The sequence below is a fragment of the Gavialis gangeticus genome, unplaced genomic scaffold (assembly GCF_001723915.1).
Source record: "Gavialis gangeticus isolate Ggan-Ray unplaced genomic scaffold, GavGan_comp1, whole genome shotgun sequence".
Taxonomy (NCBI): domain Eukaryota; kingdom Metazoa; phylum Chordata; order Crocodylia; family Gavialidae; genus Gavialis; species Gavialis gangeticus.
Window position 1 is genome coordinate 9,893,506 of NW_017728996.1, and position 25,127 is coordinate 9,918,632.

Consider the following 25,127-nt stretch of genomic DNA (forward strand, 5'->3'; position numbering starts at 1 on the left):
TTTTTGGGGGGGGGGGGGGTTGCCGCTTCTATTTTTGGGGCAAAATCGCCTTTGTTGTTTTGGTTGTTTTTGTCCCCCAGCCCCTCAAGTTGTAGATTTTTGAGAGCAGGGAGGATGGGGGGAAAGCAGGGCAGCCTTGTGTTAAAATAAGTGTTTTTCTACCTTTTGCTATGACTTGAATCGAGTTTCCCATTTCCAGCAGCACAATGTGCTTGTATTCAGTGTGATAGACGAGTAGTGGACATGAATTATTTGTGACAAGGCTGTCTCGAATGCATGGAGTGGAATGAGGCTTTTCGCAGGGAATGGGATTCTCCCAGCATCAGAGGTGTCTGCGTTTGCCAGTAGGAAGCGAAGTGGAGCCACGTGGTGCATCACACCCATAGGAAGGCTTTTATTTTTTTACTTTTTTTAGTTGGCATTTGCACTAATTCTGTGCTGAGATACATTTATTAACTGTGCCCACTTTGGCCATTTACAAACATGCTTGCTTCCTTTTATGACAAGATGTGTGGAGTTGTGGCCGGTGGATCTGTTTCCTAATTAGAAGCTTGCGATTTGACTGTTTGTTAATGTGCGCTGTAGGGCCTTGCTACTCAATACCCTGGAATTGTCCTGATGGCCTCTAGCTATCGTATGTGACTTTGATTTAATGACTGGCAGAGACTGCTGTACCTGGCAAGCTGATGATTTGCAAAGCTGACTTGCTGGTGAAGTGATGTAAGAGTGCGAGTGCACAGCTCTGAAACAGCCCCCTGGTAAAAATAGACGGGGTCATTTGATCAAAAGATGTGCCTAATGCACGTGCACCTCTAGAGGGAAAGGAACGGGCAAAAAAGGATTTGTACAATACAGTACAAGCCTGGATTTTGTTATGATAAAAGCAAAGACGTTTGCACTATTACAAACAGCATTGGGTCCTGCACTTAAAATCCAGACACCCCTAGGAAATGAAACCAAATCGAATTAGTTGCAGCATTAATTCATTTTTGCTAACTCCTGCTATTAATCATTTTAAAAATTATTTGAGGTTGCACTCATAACTGGGCTCATTATGTTTTGTTAGGACAGTTTTGTCTTCCATAATTTGACCTAGCTTTGCACCATTTTAACCTAACCTCCTTGCTTAAACCAATTTTACTTGTTTTTACATGTTACTGATTTTGTTATATTTTCCTAAACACCATTGTGAAAGTCTCTTAACTTGTGCTGAAGGTAAAGGGGATCAATCGATTGCATCTCTTGAGTAAATGAAAAGAATGAGGCAAGTCCATGTCACCTGGAAAATCCTCATCTGTTCCTATCCTGTTCCATTGTGAAAAGGCAGAAAAAGTGGTTAGTGATTAGTTCTAACATAAGGATCTTCCTGAATTTCAGCCAGGAAGGAGTGATTGGTCTTTCTGTTGTTCAAGAAGGAAATGTGCAGCAACGTGTGTGTTTGTGTGTGTCAGGCTTGGGGGTGCTACCTTATCCTTCCTGGGTATCTCCTGTCTCTTTGAAATTGCTTATGCTAAATTAATTCCTTATTTTGTGCAAATTATATTTAGCAAAATCACACTTTGGGGGGCGGGGGGGGAATGATGTGGCTGGAACGCATGTGAGAAGAAAAATCTTACGGTCATGAACACATCTATTTCTAGGGAAGATGTACGTTCCTAATTTTCTGCATTAAAATGCAGAGTGATGCATGTGATTTAGGGCTGGCTGGCCATTTCCTAGTGGCTTTGAAATGTTGTTGTTTTTTTTCCTGTCAGAAGTGAATTGTGCTGCTTTGATTCTGAGCCAGAGGAAGAAGTTTTTGAATATGTAGGTAACAAATACGCTCGCACTGTTTTAGAAAGAGGCCAAGGTGCCATGTCAGGGTTTGGTTTTCTTCTAGTTTGTCTTGCTGAGTTTCTTTTCAAGCGCGTGGAAAGCTGTTTATGTGCAAAGGGGAGCTATAACAAAGTCACCTGTAGGAGAATGTAAGCAACATCTTTAAAAAGTTGGTATCATTAATTGAAGTGTGCTTGGTTGTGTGTGAAAGAAAATGATAAAGGTTTCTTGGGTATTATTAGGATAGAAATTTAGTTTTTTTGTTTACTTTGAAAAATGCTCACCTTCCGTGGAGATGGTGACTTTTTTGCCCTTGCAGAGATGTGATTCCTTCCTTTGTAAAGGTGTACATGGGGTGTACAGTGAATAAGCAGATAGTGTTTTGCAAGTGCAAGAGCTTCATATTGATTGTGGAAGGAAACAGCGTTTCTGGGAAATGACCACATTTATAACGCATGCTTGCAAAGTACCATCAGTATAGAGTCTTTAGAAAAGAACAGATGTCTTACCCACCTCTTTCCTTTACTGTTCAGCTTTGCAGACACGGACAAAAAAAGCTGCTGACCCTCGTGTAAGAATAGCCACCAACTCCGAATATCATGATTTCAGATATGGGCTTTCATTAGTCTTGGGGAAAAAGAAAATAAAGGCTTGCTTGATTTTTATTTATTTATTTTTTTTAATACCTTTTCCCGAGTGTTACCACTTTGTTTTACTGGGTAAACCTTATTATTCATTTCTACTCTTCATTCCATTTTAAGTTTTTTGTTTTGCATTGCAGAGTTGGTTGCCTTACAGTAGTCTTTTTGCACTGAAACAGAAACATACCTAAGCAGCACTGAAGGCACTGTGATCTGGATACCTACCCCTCCTTTTGGACAAGTGTCCATTGCCAGTGCTTGCCAATGGCTTTCTGGTTTGTTTCTAGTAGTCAGCAGACTGGGATTTTGGAAGTAGGAATTAAATGTGTAGGTTAGGCTACCCTGCCCTTTTGTTTGGGAAACGTGAAGGTTTCCTTCATCAATGCAGATGCTGTTGATATGAATACAAGCTGTGATCCTGCGGGCTTAAATAGGGTTTGTTTTACGTGTGCTCCCTTTCAGCCACGGTCAGAAAAGTAAAAAGAAGAAAAAAAAATCCATGACCTTGGCTGTTAACATTTTACAAACCTAGTAGATGGGCTTGAACCAACCTGATGCAAAGGCATGCAAGCTTCTCGGGCAGGGCTTTCTCCTCCCTCTCCCTCCCCTTGTGGCTTTCTAGCACAAAGCAGGCAGGGGGAGTAGCTGGCCAGCATGTGTTATGCGGCTGCATACCCACAATCCTGGATTGTCTGCGCTCCTCAAATCATTCATAAGAGTCTTTGTTTTGTTGGTGTCGGTATTCATAGAGATACTGATTTTTAAAGAGGATTACACTTACTAAATTACGGTGTAAATAGATTTCCTATTCTTTGACTGCGAAGAAGCAACGTAGCTAAGGACTCGATATAGACCTTTGTAGCTCATAATTTTTGGTAACAATTAAGACATGACACCATTTGAGTGCCTCTCACTGAAGGGAGTAAAGGAAAGGCAAACATCTGAACAAGAATAGTCATGATTTGTGATGATTTTTTGTAATGATTTTTTGTAATGATTTTTTTTCTATGCAACTGTTAGAATCCTTGTTTCAAGCTTTTTTTTCTTTTCCACTGCTTTTGAAGGTGTGGAGGCTTTTTGTTATGGAGGGGCGGGCGGGTGGGGTTTTTTTGCATTGTGTTTTCTATTCCTTCCCTGCTGACTGCGGTAGTTAGACTGGTATGCTGAGATTTTAGAAATATAGATCGTGCTTCCAATAAAAGTGGGCATTTTAGATTAGCTTTCTGTTACTTATATTCTGAGAGCACACACAAAAAAAGATCTGTAAGAGTTGAAATGCTTGCTAATGGTAGCACATTGTGATATTCAGGATTTGTGTGTGTGTTTAACAACAGCTGTTTAAGTTTGCTAAAGCCAAAGAAATGCCAGCATGAATAACGAACAACTATTTTTATAAATCCAGCCTGATGGCCAGTGTGCTGTGTACATGGCTGACTGCAGATCTGCACTGTTTCTTGCAGATCCACCCCCATCCCTCTCTCCTTTCAGGTTTGTTTTTACCAAATATCTGAGAAGGCCTGGGATGAGGATGAGAGGCAGAGTCGACATTTTTTTGTTCCACATTTAAAAACAATTTTGAGAATAAATGAAGCAGGAAAATCAGGTGGCTGAAGAAAGCTACAGTGTCAGTAGCGTAGCCTAAAATACAGCGAAGACAGACCATTCAGTTCTTCTGTTGTGGCTGACTCCTGTGTTTCAGACAGTTCAAGGTTGCTGCTATACTTTTGTTCCTTGTCACTGAGAATTTTATGAATATGAAACAAATGGAGCGACTGTAACCTTTTGGACTCTGAGTGCAGTATGCATTGAATGGATTATAGAGGCAAGGGTCTAACCAACAGGTTTTAATTTATGCCTGGGATATTAGAAACTATTTTAGTGGCACACCAAAGGGTTTGTTTTTTGTCTTTTTTTCGTTCTGTTTTCTAGTGCATTGATGAAAATAGACACTGAAAACAGCAATATTGTGTTGGCGTTTTAATTATTTATTACAGGTCAGAACAGTTTTTAGTAAGTCTCTCACGCTGTGCTTTAAAACTCTTGAATAGTAACTTATTATGCTACCTTTTTCCTGTACAAAATGGAAGGACTAGATTGGAAGTGTGTTTCTCTTGTGGTAAAATCCCTTGCCTGTGTGCAGCACAAAATTGTACATCTGTATTTGTTTAATTCAACCTTTTCCTCTTTCAGTAATAGCAGTAGGATAGTTTGATTCTTTTTGGTTGCTATTGTAGCCAATATGCTGTTGCTGAGAGCTTATATGATGAATGCATAGCATGCCTTTTTATAGGTACTGACTTTGTACCTTCCAGACAAAAAAACACAAATTGTGTGCACCCTTCCCTGTGTTTCTTGCAGCTAGATAGATGTTTGAATTTACAGCAAAAAAAAAAAAGTTGTATCCATCTAGGTCTATACTACTACAAAAAAGCGTATGCATCTAGAGCTGCAATTTTTGTTTTTCTGAAATGCCAGTATAAAGAGTGGTCTGAAATACAGTTATTTGATGAGTATGTGCTGTCACCATTCATATTGCTGTCTGAGATTGATTGTTAGTATTTGTGGTGTGGTGATGGGCATGCTACGGGAGCATGTCATGCACAGGACCTGTGTGCTTCTTCACAAAGTTGGACTCTGCCTCCCAGAAACCTTGTAGTCTACTATGATAACAAAGGAAAAAGGGGAGGAAGTAGAGAGAGGGGTACCACAAAAATGCATATATTTTATATATATTCTATCAAAAAAGCTTCACTCAGCCAACTGTAGCTGACCCTCAACCTAATTAGTTGGGTGATTTCATTTGGTTCTTGGCAGGGGCTTTAAGAGGTGGTGTGGATCTGTTTTACAAACCAGTTCAGGGGAAGGGTTTTGTTTATAAAGGGGAAGGACTGAATCAACAGCTGTGTAATCAAATAGGTTAAAAACAGCTATGGATTTTATAAAAGGAAAGCTACCCATGGCATATTGCAGAGGATATATTAAAAGCATTCTTTAAATTTGGCTTAATTTTATGCACGTGTGTGAAAAAGAGCCTGTCTGCCGCACCAAAAATAAGTGGCTTGTGTGCAGACAAGAGCCTTTATATTACTGTTCCCGGGGTGTTAAAAAAAACAAAAAAACCCCAACCTGGGATTGACAGCGCTGTGTTTAAAATACTAAACACCACATCCCCTTTTAAATCGCGCTGTGTGTTTTAAAGGAGGTTTTGAAAGAGCTTGGAGCTGTAAGAGATTTTTGTAAGGGTCTGGTGCACAGCACTGCTTTGGTCTCTTTTGGTACACCCTGAAGGATGTGTGCAGACAGTGTCATTTTTCGACACAGCAGGTCAGTGCTGTGTGGGTGTGTCTGGAGGGAGGGAGGGAGGGAGGAGGGGACGGGTCACGTGACTTCATTCCAGACTCATAAACAACTGGGTCATGTGGTCTCGGAGCTCTGTCGAAATACGAAAGCAGCAGCAGTATCCCTTTGGAACGAACTTCCTCCGCAGTTTGCCCTGAATTGATGTTGGTATTAACATTTAGGCATGATCAGTGAATGGAACAATGCAGCCCTTAATTATTTTTCCATATGGAAGGTTTTTCCTTTTTGGTCTAGACTTTAGCACGTCCCGGGTTTTCTTCTTACTATTAAAAAAAGAAACCCCAAAGCCAACATGTAAATCCCCTTTAGACTGTTTGATTTGCCATAGACAAAATACACAGCAGTTTGTGTTAGCAAACAGCTGCCATAAATGTATCTGACTTTTGGTTCTTGATGAAATATGCTAATGCAAACAAGTTTTTATTCAGAATTAAACTCCCAACTTTCCTATGCGAGAGTTTAAGGATATGTATAGAATCATACACATGTTCTGGCTTTCAAAGGGCTCTTTATTCTGCTGGCTTTTCATATATAACTGGCAGGATTTTTAAGGAAACCTGACTTGATATTACAAAAAGTGTTCACTGATATGCTACGGATGCGAGGAACTGAAGATTGTGGAAAAGTCTAGCAGGCGGGCTAGTAACTAATTCTTGGGAAGATTCTGTTTTGTCCTTTTATTTTGAAGGATTTTAGATTTGGAAAGTGTTTAGCTTCAAGTTTAATCACGTGTAAGTTTTTCATGGTGAGCTTGCTGGTTATTGGTGCCTGCCTTAAATTTGACTGTTACCATCCATGACTGAATTGTATCCCTTAGCTCCTCACTGAGGCCACATCTTGGAGTCCCTTTAATAATAATAATAAAAATTATTTGTAGCCTGTGTCTGTGACTCTGCTTCAGATGCTGGAGTGCCGTGGTTTTGTAGTTTGTTGGAAGCTGTTACTCCCTGTATGTCAATAGTGCTAATTTATCAAGTTAACGGCAACCTAAAAGCGCAGAAGTTAGGTGAGCTGTGGGGTTCAAACAAGCTCTTACGTTGTTCGGTAGCAGTAGTAACTTTATGATAATCTGTGCTCTTTTTGTGTAGTCCCCAAACTGTGCTAGACTCTTGACTGAAACAAGAGTAAAGTTGCCCCCTGTTTTCCCGAGCTCGTTATGCAAAGGTACACTACAAGGTGCTGCCATAGAGGTGTCTGTGGGAGAAAACAGTAAACTGTTGCAGTTTTAAGATTCCAGGGTTGTTCAGGAAGTACCAATTGCTCCCATTATTTCTTGGGTTTTTTAAAAAAAAACAAACTTGATTGCAAATAATTACTTAGATCATTGCGTTGAGGGTTTGGATGGAGGAAGTGATTGCATGCTGTGTGGGATCAAGGAAGATGGCCAAGGCCAGTGAGCGAGAAGCCTGGGATTGCAGTGGAAGAGAGGAATGGAGGAACGTGGGAGGTGGTAGAACAGGCTTACCCACTGGTTAGGTATGGGCATTTGGCAGAACGTTGCTGTGAAAGTGAACCGAGTTTGAATCTGGTGTGGGGGGAGAAAGCAGTGAGGGGCTCGTAAAACAGGAGCGGGGGAGCAGAGTATGCTGGATTGTGAAGGATTTTCAGTCTCAAAAGTTGTCCTCTGTTCAGATTCTCACGTGTCGAGCCTGCATATTGTGTTGTCCATTGCACTAAGAGCTTTTTAAAAATCATCTTGGTCTCGAAAGTATTTTAATGCTCGAGAGCACACTGGGCAGCTAATGCAGTTCTCTGAACAACAATTTCCCAGCCATGTGCATTTTTCTCTTGGCCTTTGGGAGAAAGGGATGCTTTTGAGAAGACTGCACGCAGCTGGGCTTAGGCGAAACACTTTGTGTTTCTCAGTTACCCCATCAGTGAAATGGCATTATTGCTCTCCTTCCTCGCAGGAGTGTGAAGCAAATGCATCAGTGGTTTTGAGTCACTTAAACACCACATGGCAATGAATGCCAAGCACAAACGTACAGATGAGTAAATACTATGACTGTCTAGCGGAAACTGTTTGTGTTTTTGAGGATGGGCAAGAGTCGGATGAAAGCCAGAAACAGACTGGAAATCCTGTGTCCTTGTCCTCCTTCCCACCCCCGACTGACTAAACCAACCCCACCCTGGGCCAAAACAACCACAGGCATCTTGCTCACGACCTACTCACGCTGGCAAGTACATAGCAAGCCCAAAAGACCTAATTAACATGCTTCTCTCAAGTGCAGATGTTAAAAAAGAGCCACATTAATTACTTTATTCTTTGTTTGTTAAGAAGAATTGCTGGCCTGTAACTGAGAGCTACATACTCCACAACACCTGAACCTTCCGCACTTGCTTAGCTGGTAGCCTGGGTGGATCTGCGGTGCAAGGGAAGAGAACAAAACAGTGTGTGTATATATGCCGATGGGATTCAGAAAGTCATCAAAGTCCATCTGTCAAATCAGTTATTTCAGTACTTTTTTAAGGGGTCTACGCTTCCTTACCCTGAAAACACTTATATTCTGGTCATGTATCAAACTGCGTTGCATGTCCTTTTCACTGATGCATCTCATAATCCTCCTTCCAGGCTAACTTCACATTACAACTAATCCAACCCTGACTTGCTTGCATTTGTCCTGCTGTATCACAGGAAGGTCACTGGTTCAGTGTCTGCTGTCTGGTCGGACGGGGCTCATCACTTCCAGCTTGCCAGCGTATCTGTGACGCAGTGTCTGTTTTGATCCGTTAAAAATGATTAAAAAGTGTGTGTGACTTCATGTGGGTTTCTCACAGATGCCTTCCAAGATTGTTTGGGTTGATTTTTTTTTTTTTTAATTTTTTCTTAATTTTGGGGGGTTGACTGTGCTTCATTATCAGACTCATTAAACTTCAGTAACTCGCATTCCTTTGCAGTCGCTGGCAAAATCCACTGACAGATTCATGTTTATCTGTATCCAACACAGGCTAGTATTTAAACTGATTAAAAATTTAACTTTTGCCTTGTCCCTTTTTGTCCTTGTTTATTAACTGCCAGCCAAGCGCATGAAATTTTGGATGCCAAATCCTGTGAAGGGGATTCTGTAACAGTGGACAGTAGTCTATAATATCTAAGAAATGGGGCATTTATTTGTCATCAGGTTTTTTTATATATATATGTTTCAGGGTTAGATCTTGCCATGTAAAATCAGGTCACTGCCTATCAATACAATCTGCTGTAACCTTGAATTCATTCGGCCTCTTTTAAATTTTTTTCCCCCTGCCTCCATTTCCCCCATTTTCAAGTGGGCATAAAAACAGTGCTTGCCGGGATTTCATGCTTTGTATTGCATTTTGAGAAGTGCTGATTAAAAGGCACTGTATAAATGCAAAGTGTATATTTTTGTCGTTAAGCTTTTATGAGGTTTAATTTGGAGGAGTGAGGGCCAAGAGGCTGATGTTAGCAAGAGCATGCTTTTAAAACAAAAGACGAAGATGTTTTGAAGGATGAAATGTGGGTTGAAGGGGGTTTTTTTTGTTTAAAAAAGAATTTCATAATAATACTATAAATGAGCCAGAAGTTTCCCTTGTGCAGAAGGGAGGAAGAGAGTGATAAATAGCTCTTAGTAAGATTATTTTGGAATAGTTCATTCTCCAGCAGTTGATGTGGGCTTCAGAGGACCCTGCTCCTTTACCCCACCTCTTTCTCATAAAAGTTGATTTATCTTTTTTGCTGTTGCTTAACACACCCATTTTTCACTTGCAAGTAAAAGAAATGCATCAAACATCTCTGGAAGATTTTTGAGCTGAATATGCATTAAGGAGAGTATGGGCCACCCCGCTCCCACAAACTGTCATCTCTAATTTATAAAAACAAACTGCTTAAAAAGAAGGCCCTTGAACTTTGTGCAGAAATCTGTTGCTATATAATTTGCAATTGAAATGATACTTTACTATATTTGACTACAGGCAAAATCAGCTGTTCTGTTCCCATCCATTTTAATGCTTTTAGTTTTGGGTGTATGTGGTAGTTGTTAAGAAGCAAAGATCTTAGCTTATTGATTTCCCCGGCCCCCACTTTGTTTCTCTAAATTCAGCTAACAAGCAGGGTCTTAAGAGAATTCAGCCTATTCCTCTTTTGCCCTTCAGGCCTGGGCTGTATGTACAGTTGCGCTAGTTCATGGAATGATGCGATTTAAACTGATCTCTCAATCCAGACATCCAAGCCTCTCTTTATTTGTTTGCGAAGCCTGTTTTTTAAACTAGTGCAGCCTGTGTTAAGACGAGGCCTGGTTTGGACCAGGAGTGCTCAGTTCAAGTCTGTTACAGAGAGAAAAGTGCTGCTTAGTACATCATGAACCTTGCAAGCAAAAGTGCAATTTTACTGGTGGACGTAGAAATTGCTCTCCAAAGGCCTTATTCTAAGGGATGGTATTATTGTCTTAATCTAGCTGACCCTGAACTTTGAACTATTTGCTTCCAGAAACAAGTTGCCTAACTGCTTTTCCAGATAAAGGGGCGAGGAGCCAAGGTGATGGATGCCCCTGATCAGAACTGACAGAGATCTTGTCTGTACATCTCCCTGTTTTTCTCTGGAACTGTACATAGCAGAATGAGGGAGAATACATCAATACTGGTGTAGCCAAGAATACTTCTATTCTAAGAGCTGGTCATTTTGACTTTGGGATGTCTTGGATCCTGCCACACTTAGTGACAATTTGCATACATCATATGATATCTCAATAAATTGACAAAGGATGCAAGAAGCTGAATTTTTGATGAGGAACAATACTGCACAGAGCAAGGAAGTGTCTCTTTAAAAACTTGACTGGTATAATCAAGGGCATCTGCAGTCCCGCGGCCAAAAATGAACAATAATTAGGAGGGCTCCAGATTGTTAGACTGTTTACCGCAGTGTGCCTGAGAATTAAAATGATAATTCATGAGACATTCATTTCCTGACAGGGTTTTAACTGAGTAGGTGTTTGTAGGTTTCCTATACAGTTTAACAATTTCCAGGACAAACAGGACCACATGCTATTCCTGTACAGATTTTAACTACCTATTACACATTCCTGTGACTTTTTTTTTTCTATATGGATTAGGCAAAAGGTGAGCTGTAGTTCATCCCAAATACTTCTCACCTCACTAAATGTGTGAAATGTTCACCAAAATATTAATTAAGAAATACCTGGAAGCAGGTCTGTTAAGAGATTTCTCCCTAAATGCTTTCCAGTTTAAGTGCTGCAGCACAGATGCATTAAAAAAAAATGCATGTTAAACTTTGCTACACTCAGTTTTTGAAAGAGACCTTATTAACAGCTTGTATTTCCTTTGTTTGAATAGAAGGGAAAGCACTCCCAAATTCACTTTACTAGTTTTCTCAAAGTGAATGAACCTCTCGTTGCCTGTGATAAATTTAGGTTGTTTTCATCTTACTGAGTGGGAGGGGACTTTCTCAATAGCTTTTTGAAAGTTTTTCTTTTATACCAACATACAAAGTAATGGAAAACAGAATTAAGTCAGTAACGTTACTGTGTAAATGATGGGACGGACTAATTTTTCCTTTGAACCTGTGTGAGTCATTAGACTAGCCTGTTACCTTGACAGCTTTATTGTTAAAGAAGAAAACAACTGAAAAAAAAACTTGGAAAAGCTATAAAACCTCCTACTCTTGTATACATGGAGAATTTTCAGTAATACTGTTGTACCTAAATAATGACCATAATCCTGAGATGAGTGGGAAGATGAGTTGGGTGTTTCCACTCCACATCTTGGTGATGAGCACTGAATTTACAATCAGCACTGGACTAGGAAGGCGGTGGCAGCGATTAAGAGCTGATGACTTCAGTCTTTGCCCTTTGTTTCAGGATGTTCTAATTGTTTGCAAAACATGTTCTTGTTTTCTGTCCCTTGCCAGTACTTGTTCCGAGTACACGTAAAACACAAACAAAGTGAAATGCTTTATGCCAATTCACGGTAACGCTGCTGCTTACCACAGCCTGCATTTTAAAGGCAGCGTTTTTCGGATGCTCCATTGAACTTGGAAGCCAGCAGTTGTTTTGGCTTGGTATCAAAATCCATCTGTGCTGCCCTGCGTCCTTTTGCTCATTTTACAAAGGAATTTTGTCAAAATTCAGTATACCTTCTGTCTTATGACTGCAAGGCATCTGAAGGAAGAGATTATGCTTACTAAAGGGAAACTTCCTCCCTGAGTTGTATGTTTTTGATGTTGATTTGCTGGTCATAAGTTCTGTTAGTAGGTAGGAACTTTAAGTTTGCTTCCCAGTCTCCCCCCACCCTGTGTTTACCATTTCATGGCATGAAAAACATGTTGACTCGTAGATAAAGTCATTTGAACTTGAGTGTAGTTGAATTCGTTTACATTGTGGAAATTGCCTCCATCCTTATGCCAAAGCTAGAGCGCCAGAGTGCTGTCCAGAGCAAGAGTAGTGTTGGCCAAGCTTCCCTTCCCTTTCCATTTGATGGAAAAGTCTCTTCCTTCCTAGTGTGGCAGCACAGCCTTGTCGCCCCACTGCCCCAAGGGGACTTTATTTTGATGTCAGCGGTCTGGCAGAGACAGTTTGTTGGTTTTGCTTTGTTTCTGTAGTTTATTACAGAAAAATGGGAATGTTGGTGATTGATGACATTCTCTCTCCTTTGGGTACATAAGTTAACATCTTCCCGTGGGATTAGACCCTTTTAAGGGGTTCTGTATTGTCACCTGGGGATAGAAGAAGCAGCAGGGAAATGTTCTCACATTTACATTTTAATGCACACCAGGAATAAAAATGTAAGGGGGTCCTACAGGAGCTGTCAATGCCAGAGTAATAAGATTTTGTGCAATTCTGTTCCCTTTTAGGGGCCAGAAAAGATGACCTAATGGCTAGAGTGCTATGCTGGGGCTAAGCGTGAATTAAATTTAAATTCCGAGCTCAGTCAGGATTCCTTGTGTGACCTTGAACAAGTCACTTAACCTACACTGTGCCTTTATCTCCCCACCTATCCCATGGTGGCAGTACTTCCCTGCTTCACAAGATTGTGTTGGAGGGTTACTATGCTGATTTCATGATTAAAATAATCACCATGGTTGTTTCTGATTGATAGGTGCTGCACCACACTGTCCCCTCCTTCCTCAGCAGGCTGGGAAAAGAATGGAGCAATAAATTCCTCCCTTTTCATGGAGCAGCTTGTTCTATGCCTAGGCAGCTGGGCTCATGCTCTCTGCTCCTTCCTTCCCCCTCTCTCGGTAGAGAGCACCAGGTACATAGTCCCTGTTCTCCAGTCCGGAACTGGCATCGCAGGGCTGAGTGAAGGGAGGGATGTGGATTTGCTGTTCTTTATATTTGGTTAAGAAGGGGCTGTGGCAATCTGTCTGTAAACATGTATGCTGACCCAAATTCAAGTGTTAAAACAAATAGCCAAGTTTAGCAAGATTGACATTTTTATAATTAAATTGGTGCAGAAATATGGGAAGTAGGACTCCCAGAGAGGCGGAGTACTCATAGCTGTTCCTGATGAAGGGGCTGAGTTGGGACATGGGCTTTCTGTTACTTTGTTGGCTTCTTAATTAGGAGCCTGGCCACAGATTCAGGTAGGGATCTGTTTGAGAACCTGGCCTCAGAGGTCACAGATCTGAGATGTAGTTTTACCTGGGTATGAGCAATCTGCCGAATTTCTTACACCTTTAGTGTTCATGAAGATTACAAGTTTCATCTAGCGTATGGGGCCTGATCAAAGCCCGATGAAGTCAATGGGAGTTTTTTCTGTTTGTCTTACTGGGTTTGGATCGGGCTCAGGGAGAGAAGAATATATCCCAGCTACTTCCTAATTCTGGACATGCCAAGAGCAGTGGATTTGTGGTGGTCTTGAGAGTACAGATCCTTTCTTCTTCGGTCTGAAAGGGCCATGAATCTTTCATAGGCCTTTCAAGTGCCTTTTGGATTTGGGGGAAGTGTGATACTACATTCACTGAAAAAGCTGCTTGATTAAGCATTGAAGCTCTTCTCCTTGCAAAGCTCTGCTAAAATAAATATGAAAAGGTGAAGTGTGTAGCAACAGCTGTACAGTGTTGGGCTGTAAATGTGTCTGTACTGTAGATGATGTATCAGTAGCATTGATACACAGTCCAACACCAGTTAGGCATGTAATTGCCCAGAAATGGTCTCTAATACCAGTTTTAAGAGGAGCTGCCAAAACCACAAAGCTCAAGGCCTCTCCCTCTGAATTTGGCCTCCACTTGGAGGAAACAGCCCCCAGTTTGTTCCTCCGGGACACAGGCCTGCCTTGTTAGGAAATCAGTGAAGTTTGGGAACCCACAATACCTCACATAGCTCTGTGTACAGTAACAGAGAGTGGAAATAGGGCCTAAGCACGAGCAACCAGACGAGTTATAAATATAGAATACTCTCTCAATTCCACTTTCGTTAGTCATGGGAGGACAGTGAGAGTTTCATAAACTTATAAGGAATATACAAACAGTTCTGCAGTTAAAATAACTCAGGATAATTTTTTTAGTGTGCGAAAAGAATATTCTTTTTTGAGACCATCCATGTACGTATCTGCCACGGACGGTATAACGAGCTGTATTTTTATACGTTCCTGTCAATACAACTTGAGAGAGCAAAAAAAAGGTGCTGGAAGGAAAAAGCCGCGTGTGAAACTTTAGCCCAAACACAGAGGAAAGTGTGTGTACACTCCTTGAAATGTGAGTGTCTGTTAAAAATACAAATGCATTTTTCTTTTTGTAAACACCATCCAGTGCTTTTGCTGGCCCCGCAGCAGCAACCCAGCATTGCCAAGTGAGCTGTGCTGCAGAGTAGATTTCCATGTTAGATACACAGATACCATTCACCTCAAGTGTCCTTCTCTTTCCACTGAAAAAAATAAAAATCTGCCTAGCTCTCCCTCATCTGGGAAGAACTGTCGTTCAGGTGCTTTACCCTCTTACTACAGTAGAGGGTTTAGGAAGCCAGACATGGAGTCACAGTTTAAAAGTTAGTAGCACTTTATGAAAAGGAAGCGTGCAGTTATACAGTATGTTGGTATAAAGACCGTTTTACAATATGTACTCGGGTGCAAACATGAATATGTCATTTATGTGTGTTTAATGTATATGACATGTTTGCCATTTCTGGGTGATGGCAGTAAAAATATAGGGCAGTCTTCTTTCTCGTTCAGTTGACCTGTGTAGCAGTCATTTCAGAAGCCCTGCAAAGCTTTTAGCATGCATAGAGGATATTTCTAGAGATGCAGCTGTCTAAATAGTGTCTGTCTGAGGCAGTATGATGGAGTGGTTACGTCATCACTGTTGCTCCTTTTAACAGATTATTTGGATCCTAATTTTTGAACATCCACTTACACTGGACATTTCTTTCAAAAAGATCGAGCAGAGGCTTCTGATTTTTCAGTCGGCGCTTCTGATTATCTTGTTCTTTGGGAACCAGGGTGTATTTGTCCAACTTCATGGGATGGAAATGAAGGTTATGCTCAAACAGCTCAGTAACTGTTCCTTAGGCTTATTAAATTGGTGAATTTTTCTTAAGTCCAATGAGGTCATGCAGCCTTTTATTTTCTCCTTCTAGACCTGTTTCTATCCATAGGCATGTAGTACATGTGAAAATACTTATTTTAATAATAAACTTTTAAGGGATTTCTCCTAGCCTGTGCCCCTGAATTTACACTAAAAATGAATTAAGAAACTCTACCAGTCGTCCAAGGGCCCTGTAAAGACTAGGGGAGTCTGTTTGTTAGGTATAATATAAAGCAAGATTTGATAACTTAAAATTATTGTATAACTTGTTCAGCAATATCGTTCCTCACTTTTCTGTGCTCTGTGCACCTCTGTTCTGGCCTTTCTTTCCCACCTGATACGATCCCCACCCTTCCCGCTTCTTGCATTGCAGGGAAACTTTTTATCTACATGTGTCTGTCATTTTGCACATTATCCTCTCCCTAAGCATTGCCCAAACTAATTTATGTTATTTCATAGCATAGACAGAGAGAAAGTAGTTATCTCTGCAGCAGGTAGATCACCTAGCACTGAAAATGTCTCGCGTATTAAACTCATTCTTTTTAATCAAAGGAAACAGACATGCCCCATATCTTTAGTATTCTGTCTAGTTCTTGTATTTTGCATCCTATTTTTGATTGGCGAAAGTAGGGGTAAATACTCCTATTTCTTTTTTAATTAATTTTTATCTTGTGTTTACCCATTTATTTCACTCGGCAGTTACAGGTTTTCTAAAAAGTCATTCTCTGAATGGGGTCCAGATCATCCTTGAGTACCAGGATTTCCTACTGTTCCACTCCCCTGTGTTCACCTACCAAAATGAACAGGCCTTTCCCATTCGTTATATAATATACTTATCTCAGTCTTGGGAGGACATGGTATCAATGACTCTCCAGCTATAAAAAGAGCCACCCGACTATAAAGTTAGTGCTTGAAAATGTGTAATAACTCTATAGCTGGTTTTTATTTGGCTCTAATTTGAATTTGTAGCAGGGCCCTAAACTTCTTTTAATCTCTCCTCCCCACCCCCTTCCATCCAAAGAACTACGTCATTTAGGTCAGTTTGATAATATTATCAGGCCCTCTTCCTCTAGCATAAGTCTGGGATGTCAGTAGTATCCTTCTTCCAGCTGAGATTTTGCCAGCTGGTGCCTGATTTACACTGTTTGCTTACTATGTATTAATGAAATGATGTGCAGATTGTATGTCTTCATGAGGACTTGAAGGAAATATGGACTGTTTACAAATGAGCAGAAATATACCTTTCTAGCCATAACAGGCTTCCCCCCCCCACTCGTTAACGCCTAAAATGTCTTGGTTATTGTCCTGGCTCACCTTTTCAGTAGGAAATTTCACTCTTCCTTGTGGAGGAAATGTTTATAGAACAGTGTAGCCCTGAACAGAAAATGTTCCCAACCAAGTTGTTTACCTTGAGTTGTAGATAGAGTAGAATTGGCTTGAAACCCAGTAGATGCTTGCGTATGTGCCTCGGTTGTGTTTGTTTATGTACCGAATTCGTATTGGCGTGGAAAGCACAAAGTGGTCTAGTTTTTTTCCTCCCTCTCCAGTGCCAGCTGCAGCAGTGCCAGTGTGAGTCTTGCCGGGCAACATAAACTGTTTTGAAAAAGAATGCAACTCATGCTGCCTGTTTTCATTAATAAGTCATGTTTGTTTGCGCCTAGGTGGCCATTGGGTGTAACGGCCTTTGGGGGAGAACTGAGCAACAAGGCTGTATTTTGGTTCCTGTTGGTGGTCATGTCAAGCAGCTGTTTTTACCACTTAGGTTTCTCGGTGCGAGCCGAGGCACTGGACTGCTGCTGAAAAGTGTTACAGCTTTGACCATCCCAGTCACAGAATTCCCCAAGGGGCTGCCAAGGTTGATTATGCCCATTAGTGTCCCTGAATACCCTGGTCACTCAGACCAAGTAAAATGGGCTTAGCAGGAATTTTTCATTTCTCCGTGAAGCTTGGTGCCTTTCCCAAGGAGCTGGCTTGATGTGGTTTTGTGGGGAGGGACGGTAGAGTCCGCTAGAAGATGAAGCGGAGACTTCTCAAATTCATTTGGTTGGTGGGAATCCCTCCTCAGTTGAGAGAATCTTTTGTCGTCCTACCAAGTGAAGTGTCCTTTGTTTTTATTTATTTGTTTGTTTTAAAGCACGAGGAGGGGTACATCTTTCATCTGACACTTGTACATTTGTGGGCTTATGTGCCATGGCAGAGGGCCTCCAGTTCCTCAAAGGCACAGTTATCTGATGACTTTTACACCCCTTTGAAGAGATCATCAAACTTACTGTGCAGGGTGGGGTCAGGGAAGACGTTAATACTTGGGATAACTCTAACATGGGTGGAAGTTAACTCGGCAGGGCAGTTCAGGGATCCTCAGTCGCGGTTCCAACAGTGTGTTCAGTCTCTCGAATTAGGCCAGTCTCTTCTCTCCACACCACAGGCCTCAAGTCATGGCTGTTATCCTTGTCATCAAAGGCAGCACTGAGACTCTTCAGTCTTTTGCTGTTTGATGCTAGGTATTTTCTTCTTCAATCCTTCTTTCATTTCCTTTCTCCTGGAGAACAGAGTGGGACTCGGCTGATTCTGAGTACCAGTGTTAAAGCACTGGGGCAACCCAAATTTATTTTTAACACGTTGCCTCCTAAAGTGTGGGTGGGTGTTTGCATGCAGTACTTGGCCTAGGACTTGGCTTAGCTTCATGTTTTTATTTTTGCTGTATCTTTGATGTTTACACAAATTTGTTTTTAAGGGGGAACATAACTTCATTTCTTTCAAATGGGCTCTGGAGCGTTATGTGCCTCGGACTTGTTTGAGTCCTGGAAGCTTCAGTTTACATGTGCACTTCACTCAAATCACAGGATATATTGTAACTCTGCTTTACGCACCAATCCCCCCCCCCAGCCCCCAAAGTCCCGTTTGCATAGAAGCCTGCCTGATATAGTTGAACTGAAGTGGAACGGGTGCAAGAGGATGCCTCGCTGGGCGTCTTCAGAATTGCTTAAAAATTTTGGAAAGCTTTTGCATAAAGTCAGGCTGGTAATGGTTAGAATGTAAACATGGCAACATATAGCTGTTTCTGGAATGAAGTTGTGTCAAATTTAACTCGCAAGCTCTAGACTGAGTGCCCTCCTCTTACTACTTGGCCTAGAGTTTGTATGGACCTTTCCAAGTATTTTGCAAGCGCAGAGGGTTGTATACAAACCAGGGGTTTAAAGTGGGGGGGGGGGGGCAATTGCCCACAATTCATAGCATCAGCACAGTTTCAAATCAGACTTTTGAACAGGATTTGGCAGGTGATTTCAGAAAGCATCAAATTGTGCCTTAATTACCAGAAACTAAAGAAGGCTCTTCATCATTTTGGTGCTTGGTGTTGTGACGCTTTCTTTCCCATAGATTTCTTCTATGTGAAGTGTCTGTTTTAGTTACTGTGGTGAGGAAAAAATTTTTACAAGGCAAGACAGGTTTGGAAGTACGTTGCTGGAACTGTATGACGATCTTGCATAACCTTAACACAAGAGCTGCTTCTTCCCATCGTCTGCAGATTACTGGACCAGTATTTATGTGTTGGAACGTGCTATTGTGTGTGTGTGTGTGTGTGTGTGTGTGTGTAATGAATATACTGCTTATTTACATGCTTGATTTGAGTTTCAGCTGTAGCTTTGTATCAGTGGAGTAGGTTTTCTGGGCGTTGCATCTCGGATCTCTCCATGGCTATCATTACATTAAGGCAGAAAGGCAAGAGGCATTTTTTTTCCCATGCCTCTCTCTAGAAGCCAGTTTGCTGTTAGAAAGACTGCTGAAAATGCTATATTTCAAAAATTCTGCCATGTATATGAATTAACATTCCAAAATTACCTGCTTGTCTATCTTTGTGGATAAATTTCGACTGCTAATTTTACAATGCTTGGCTGGGTAAAATGCTCCTTTCCTCCCACTCCCTGTTCAGAACTAAGCTTTTGTTCTGTATGAAACAGCATTTTTTCTTGAAGGATGCTCTAAAAAGAGAGAAAAGAAAGGAAGGATTGAATATCGTTTTACAAGGAGAGAGAGAATCTATAAAAACTATTTATCCCACACTTGGCAACCTTTTGCTTGCCCGCGTGCCGTTGGCACCATGCCAGCCTTGGCGGAGGCTAATGCCTCTGCTCTTGCCAGAAGTCTTTTTTTGCTGGCTGCGTTTTCGCTCCCTATGACTGACTGTTTATTCACCTGATTGCTCTATTTCAGCATTGCTGATGTCATGGCATCTTGGAGACGATAAGAACACTCAGTCTGTCCAAACTGTAAAACAGCCATGATGTCAGAACTCTCTAAGTGGTCTCCGAGAGCTTTGCTTTGTGCACACTTCAAATGGCCTGAGATGATAGATGTCAAAAACCCCTACAGCTACTTTTGAATGTTAGACAGTCCAAGAAGGATCTTTTTTGCTAAGCTCTATGCTTTGGGGTTTTCCATCCTTGCATTCAGCATGTGCGTGTGTTGGTGGAGAGTATTGAATTCTCAATTCAGAATGTCCCATGATTTTTGGGAGGGAGCATCTGTAAAATATTTGTATTTATTTTAAAAAAGCCCTTTACCTGGTAGGTGCCGTTATAAATTGCTCAATAAGTAACTTGCAGTGGGGTGCATGTTTGAATGAAATTACCAGAATACTTGACATTTCAGGCTTGTGTGTTGTGTGAACTTGAAAATGCCTCCCCTTTCTGTCCTCTTGGAGTAAAAGGGAGAGGCTAAAGGAAAAAGCAGGAACTCTTTCCCAGGAATCTTTTACTTGTATCTAGTTCTAGATGTGTCTGCTGAGTCGCTTTTTTGGGGAGAAGAATAATCCTGTGTCTTAAATTTTCTCGCTTTGGAAAATGCCGTGGTTGGTTTATCAGTTGAACATGGCAAATATTGCTAGCAGTATTCTTTCCACAACTTCTGCTTCTCAACAGGTGTCAGTAGTTAAATAAGGGGAAAAGCACTTACGTGAGGTTAGATTCTACCAACCCCAATTTAGTGACTGTCCATGAATTAATGCAACACTTACATAATACATAACTTCATAAAGTTAAGAGCCAGGAGGGACTAGTAGTTCATCTAGTCCAATGTCCATTAGATCACTGATCATGACATTTTCACCAAGTTCCTAGAGTCCTGAATCCAATAACTTGTGTTTTAGATGAAGCATATTTGCCAGAAAGGCACCCAGACTCCATCTGAAGATCTTGAGATGGAGAATCCACTACTTTCCTTGGCACTTTGTTCCAGTGTTTAATTAACCCTCTTCCCCCCATCCCTTACTTATTTGAATTCCTTTGCCTTCAGCTTCCAGTCATTGGTTCTTACAAGAGGAAAGGCCTCTTGTATATCCAGTATTCCCCCTTGATTACAGTGTACAACCATCTTCCAAGTCACCTTTCCATCTTTTTGATGAGCTAAACAGGTTGAGTTCTTTAAGTGCATCTCCCTCGCAATGTTTCCCCAGCTATTTTTGGCCCTTTTTTGCCTTCTCTCCAGTTTTCCAGGTTTCCTCTTTATTGGTACTGTATAGTGACATATCTTAATCCAAATATTGCCATATACCAAGTCAAAAATCTCATAAGAACTGAAGTGCCTTATATTTGTGCAGTTACCTTTTATCAGACAAACGTGTGGTCTCATCAAAGAATAAAGTCAGATAGTTCTGGAAAGCCCCGTTATCTATGTTTAAACAAACAAAAAGAAATTGTAGTGCTCCTGTCCTTTGGTTCTTTATCAAATTAATCCATATCAGCTTTCCTTTTATTTTGCCTGGGATTCATGTTAAATTAACCACCCATGAGTTATTCTGGTTGTCATTTTGCACCTTCTTGGATATCAGCACTTTATTGGCACCCTTGTGGAATTTCCTTGCTATTCAGACACTTATTAAAAATTAGTATCTGCAGGTCGGCATTTATATTTCTTGTAGATGCCCAGAAATGCCCATTTAAAAAATATTTGTTCCTCATAGCTGTTGTGTTTAGCCTTCTTCTTGCTTATTAACAAACTGGAAAATGCTTGTTTCTAATCATGTGAAAGAGTACATCCTGTTGCTGCTTCCTAGTACAAAACAAAAATATCATTGAGCACTTCTCCCTTTTTGGCATTGTTAACAATTTTTTATCTTCTCCAGCTAAAAGTGCATCTATAACATTGCTACAATTTTTAGTTTTTCTAATAATCTTAAACTACGAATTATCTGTTAGTTTGTCAGCCATGGATTTTGTTCCTTGATGTCTTTAGCTTCCTTTATCAATTTTCTACATTTAATAATCTCTGATTTATACTAGTTTATATTAATCATCTCTCATTTTAAAATGTATCTCTACGTTGCCTTTTCATAGCTCCCTTTTATTTCTGCTTTGGGAATTTTAGCCCAGGTTGTCATTTTTAGAATAGTAGCTTTTTGGATGTTTAGTGCATCTTTACAAGCTCTGAATTTTCATTCACATTTTTCTGTCTATTTCTCCTCTCCCCAGTTAGTGTTGCTCAGCTTCCCTCTGAAATTAGGGAAAGGAAAATTTTCCCTTTGTAGGCTCTAAATCTCAATATAAATGCTAGGTGGGACTTTGTTGAGAGGAATGGTAAGAGTAAAAGCAAATTTTAGATTGGTTGGTATATACAGGACAGGCACACAGGCAGCTTTGTTTTTTCAACCTTTTAAAGAAAATGGGTATCGCAGTTGTCCCCTTAAATTGTTGCAAAGTGCAGTGAAATTTGTTAAAGGACCATAATGACAAATTAGGTGGAGAAGTGAAGCTTCTGAGCTGTCAAAAAGAGAAATTCTTCGTGCTACGTTTAAATGAGTAACTGTTTTAGAAGAGCTTTTGTTAAAACTGCTAATTTTTTTCAACATTTACAAAATACCAACGTCCGCATGTTAAGTTCTGTGTCCTCCATGGTTCAGCTTGCTTTTTTTTTTTTTTTTTTGTAGCTCAGAGGCAGAGTTCACCACACAACGTGAGGGAAGACTATTCCTGTGCTAGATTGTTCACGACTAGCCGAGGGCTTGAGGAAACATAAAGGTCTTTCCCCAGGAGTGAAATAAATTGGATCTTTTTGTGCTATATTTATCTGTACTATTTGTGCAGCTGCCTCTTGTTTTTTGGAAATGTCTGTCCAATTAAAAGCAAAAATCACAGAAAGTTGCTGTAATTAATCTAGCAGTGAACTTTGCTCATGGAGGCAACGGGGCATTTTTTTTCTTAGTAGGGTTGTGAACTGGAAATCTAGTTACCATACTAAATCTAAGTTTGGCACTCACCCGGAACAGCAATCCATCTGCTGGCGAGACGCGCTGCCCAGGGTTTTTCAAGAAATCCCTTAATAGTCCTGAACACTAATAATATTTATATACGTTAAGATGAGCCTGAGTTTACAGCCGTCTAGCAAGGCCAGCATCTAGGCACCCTTATGATGCTGAGTGAGGCACTTTACTCATTTGTCCTGGGGTAAATTGTAATACCACTGATCAATAAGTATGTGCTATATTTTTCTCGGTTTTGCTTTATCAAAGACATTGGCATTTTTTTTAAAGGCTTTGCATGATCTTTCAATGTTGGGCTCTTCTTCTCTCTTGTCTTGAAGAAGGATCAGGGATGGTGTTTTTGGTTTGGGGACAGATAATGCATGTACAACTGTTACAGTTCTTTAAGGTTGTGTTTGGAGTAGAATGAAAATACGGTTTTAAAGAACACTTTCTTTGTGTATACGTTAGTCATCTTTGTGCAACATTTATGTGGGCCTTACCAGCACTGCTTTACTGACGGGTCTGTCAGCACTTCTCTTCAAATGGTTTTCCTTCCTCTTGTTTGTATTATTCCTGGTTGGTTTTGACTCTGAAAAGTGATATTTCTCTCGCCACCTTTTCATGCAACGGCATTGATATTGGCAGGAGTTTGGTCCTGTCTGCCTGCGTTGCGAGTCAGATAAGTTCTTGCTCCATTAGTGACATACAAGAGTCAATATGCAAGACTGGGATTGCACTTGTACTAATTACAGAGAGAACTCGCCTTGTACAAGCGTTCTTCCTGGTGGTAGTGTGCAAGGGAGAAAGTCTCCCGCATGGCACTTGGATCCCAGATTTGAATTTGTGGGGTTGGTAGTCAAAAATCTTGTAAACCGGAGCATATTTGATGTAAAACCACTGTGATCAGTAAACATGGAACCTCTCTGATGCTAGTTCTACAGATGCACCATATTTACCCGAATCCAAGCCAACTTAGTATTTCAGATGGACCTCCCCCTGCCCCCCCTCTGATTCAATACATAGAACATTATACATTTATTTTATAATTTTCTGTATATAGGAGGTAATTATTGAAGGGTCATCTTAAATTTGTCCCCAATCAGAGAGGGGGTGGGGAGAAGTCAGGCAGCCTGACCCTCATACTTTGCTCTCCCCATCCCTCTGCTTGTGCCTTCTGTAGCCTGTCCCCTCACCTGGTCCCTACCCCTGGCTGCTGCCCAACCCCCCACCCACATTGCTGCCCCATTCCCCACTTGCACAGCTGTTCCTTATCCCCCACCTGAACCCTGACCTGCACTGTTAACCATTTCCTCCACCCATTCCTGACTCGGGCTGCTGCCCATTCTGGGCCCTAGCCTTGGCCTTTGAACCCACACTTACCAGATTGCTGCTGGTGGTGGTGGCAGCAGGAACAACTCCAGCATCTCTGGCTCTGACCTGAAATTGGAGCTGGGACAGAGCAGGAGCACTGGTACTCAAATCTGAGATGATGCTTGTTTTCTTTCTTGTTGACAGAAGAGAGGGGAAAAAACCTCATCTTGGATTTAAGTAAATAGTCTGAATTAGCCTGGCACTTCGAAGCTGTTAGCTAATGGCTTCCCATGACTGAGACTCGGCATTGGAGCGTGTAGATCTTACAAACTATGGGTGGTTACGTCAAGCAAATTTTTGTTTTGAATTGCTTAATATTAATATCCTAGCCATGCCCACCTTCTCTAGCATGCTTGGGGTTGTGTTGTAGAAGGTGCATATGATGGGCATATGAAAACGTGGAACCCTGTCCCAAGGTTGATGAAATCAAAGAATTTGGTCAGTTACCTTGAAACAGCTTGATCAAAAGCTCGCGGATTTGAACCTTTTCATACGCATTGAAACAAGTTCACTTTGACGGTGGAATTTTGCAGGTACCATTTTGCAGGCTGTGCTGTGGGTGGGGTGAAAGAGATTGTTCTGCACTCTCATGCTATGGGTCCCTTTCTCTCTTTTTGAACAACAGCCTAGCAGATTATGTAGCAGATTGGGTGGGAGCAGGGAGAAAATGTGCAGGCTGGCGTAGAATCTGCTGTGCTGTCTTGGCGGTTTTTCTCCTTGTCGGTTGTTTGGGGACATGTAGCCTCTTTTGCTTTAGGATGTTAACTGCTTTCTAGTCAGGTAGGCGTTACTTTCCTTGGCCTCTAATCCTGAAGTGTTGTTTTATGCTGTTGGTATTGGTACTGTTTTCTAGTCAAGTTAGAAAGTGGAAAACAGTTACCTAATGAAAACCAGATTTCCTATCTGTGTTTATTTACAGAGCCTCTGGCATACAGCTAGCATGGCTAAAAGGCCATACAGTGCTGTAATCAAAATGTTGTTACGTAAATATAAATGCCGCCACTTCTTTTGATGTAACAATAGTAAGATTGTCTATTAAGGCCCTGCTTGTTGTTCATTTCCCCCCCCACGCTCAAATGTCCACACCTCCAAACTCTGGAGCTTAAATAAATATGCTTTTCTTGTCACAAGTGTGATATGTGAACAAGCGTGATTCACCCTTTGGGGGAAGGCTGAAATGCATGACACCCTTCAGGAGGGGGAGGAATCA

At 41.1% G+C, this 25,127-nt stretch overlaps 1 protein-coding gene across 1 annotated transcript in view; it reads left to right on the forward strand.

The window, feature by feature from the left end:
* IGF1R (insulin like growth factor 1 receptor) overlaps positions 1 to 25,127 on the forward strand; it is a 296,066-nt gene that overhangs the window by 200,644 nt on the left and 70,295 nt on the right. The gene's annotated exons all lie outside the window — the stretch shown is intronic.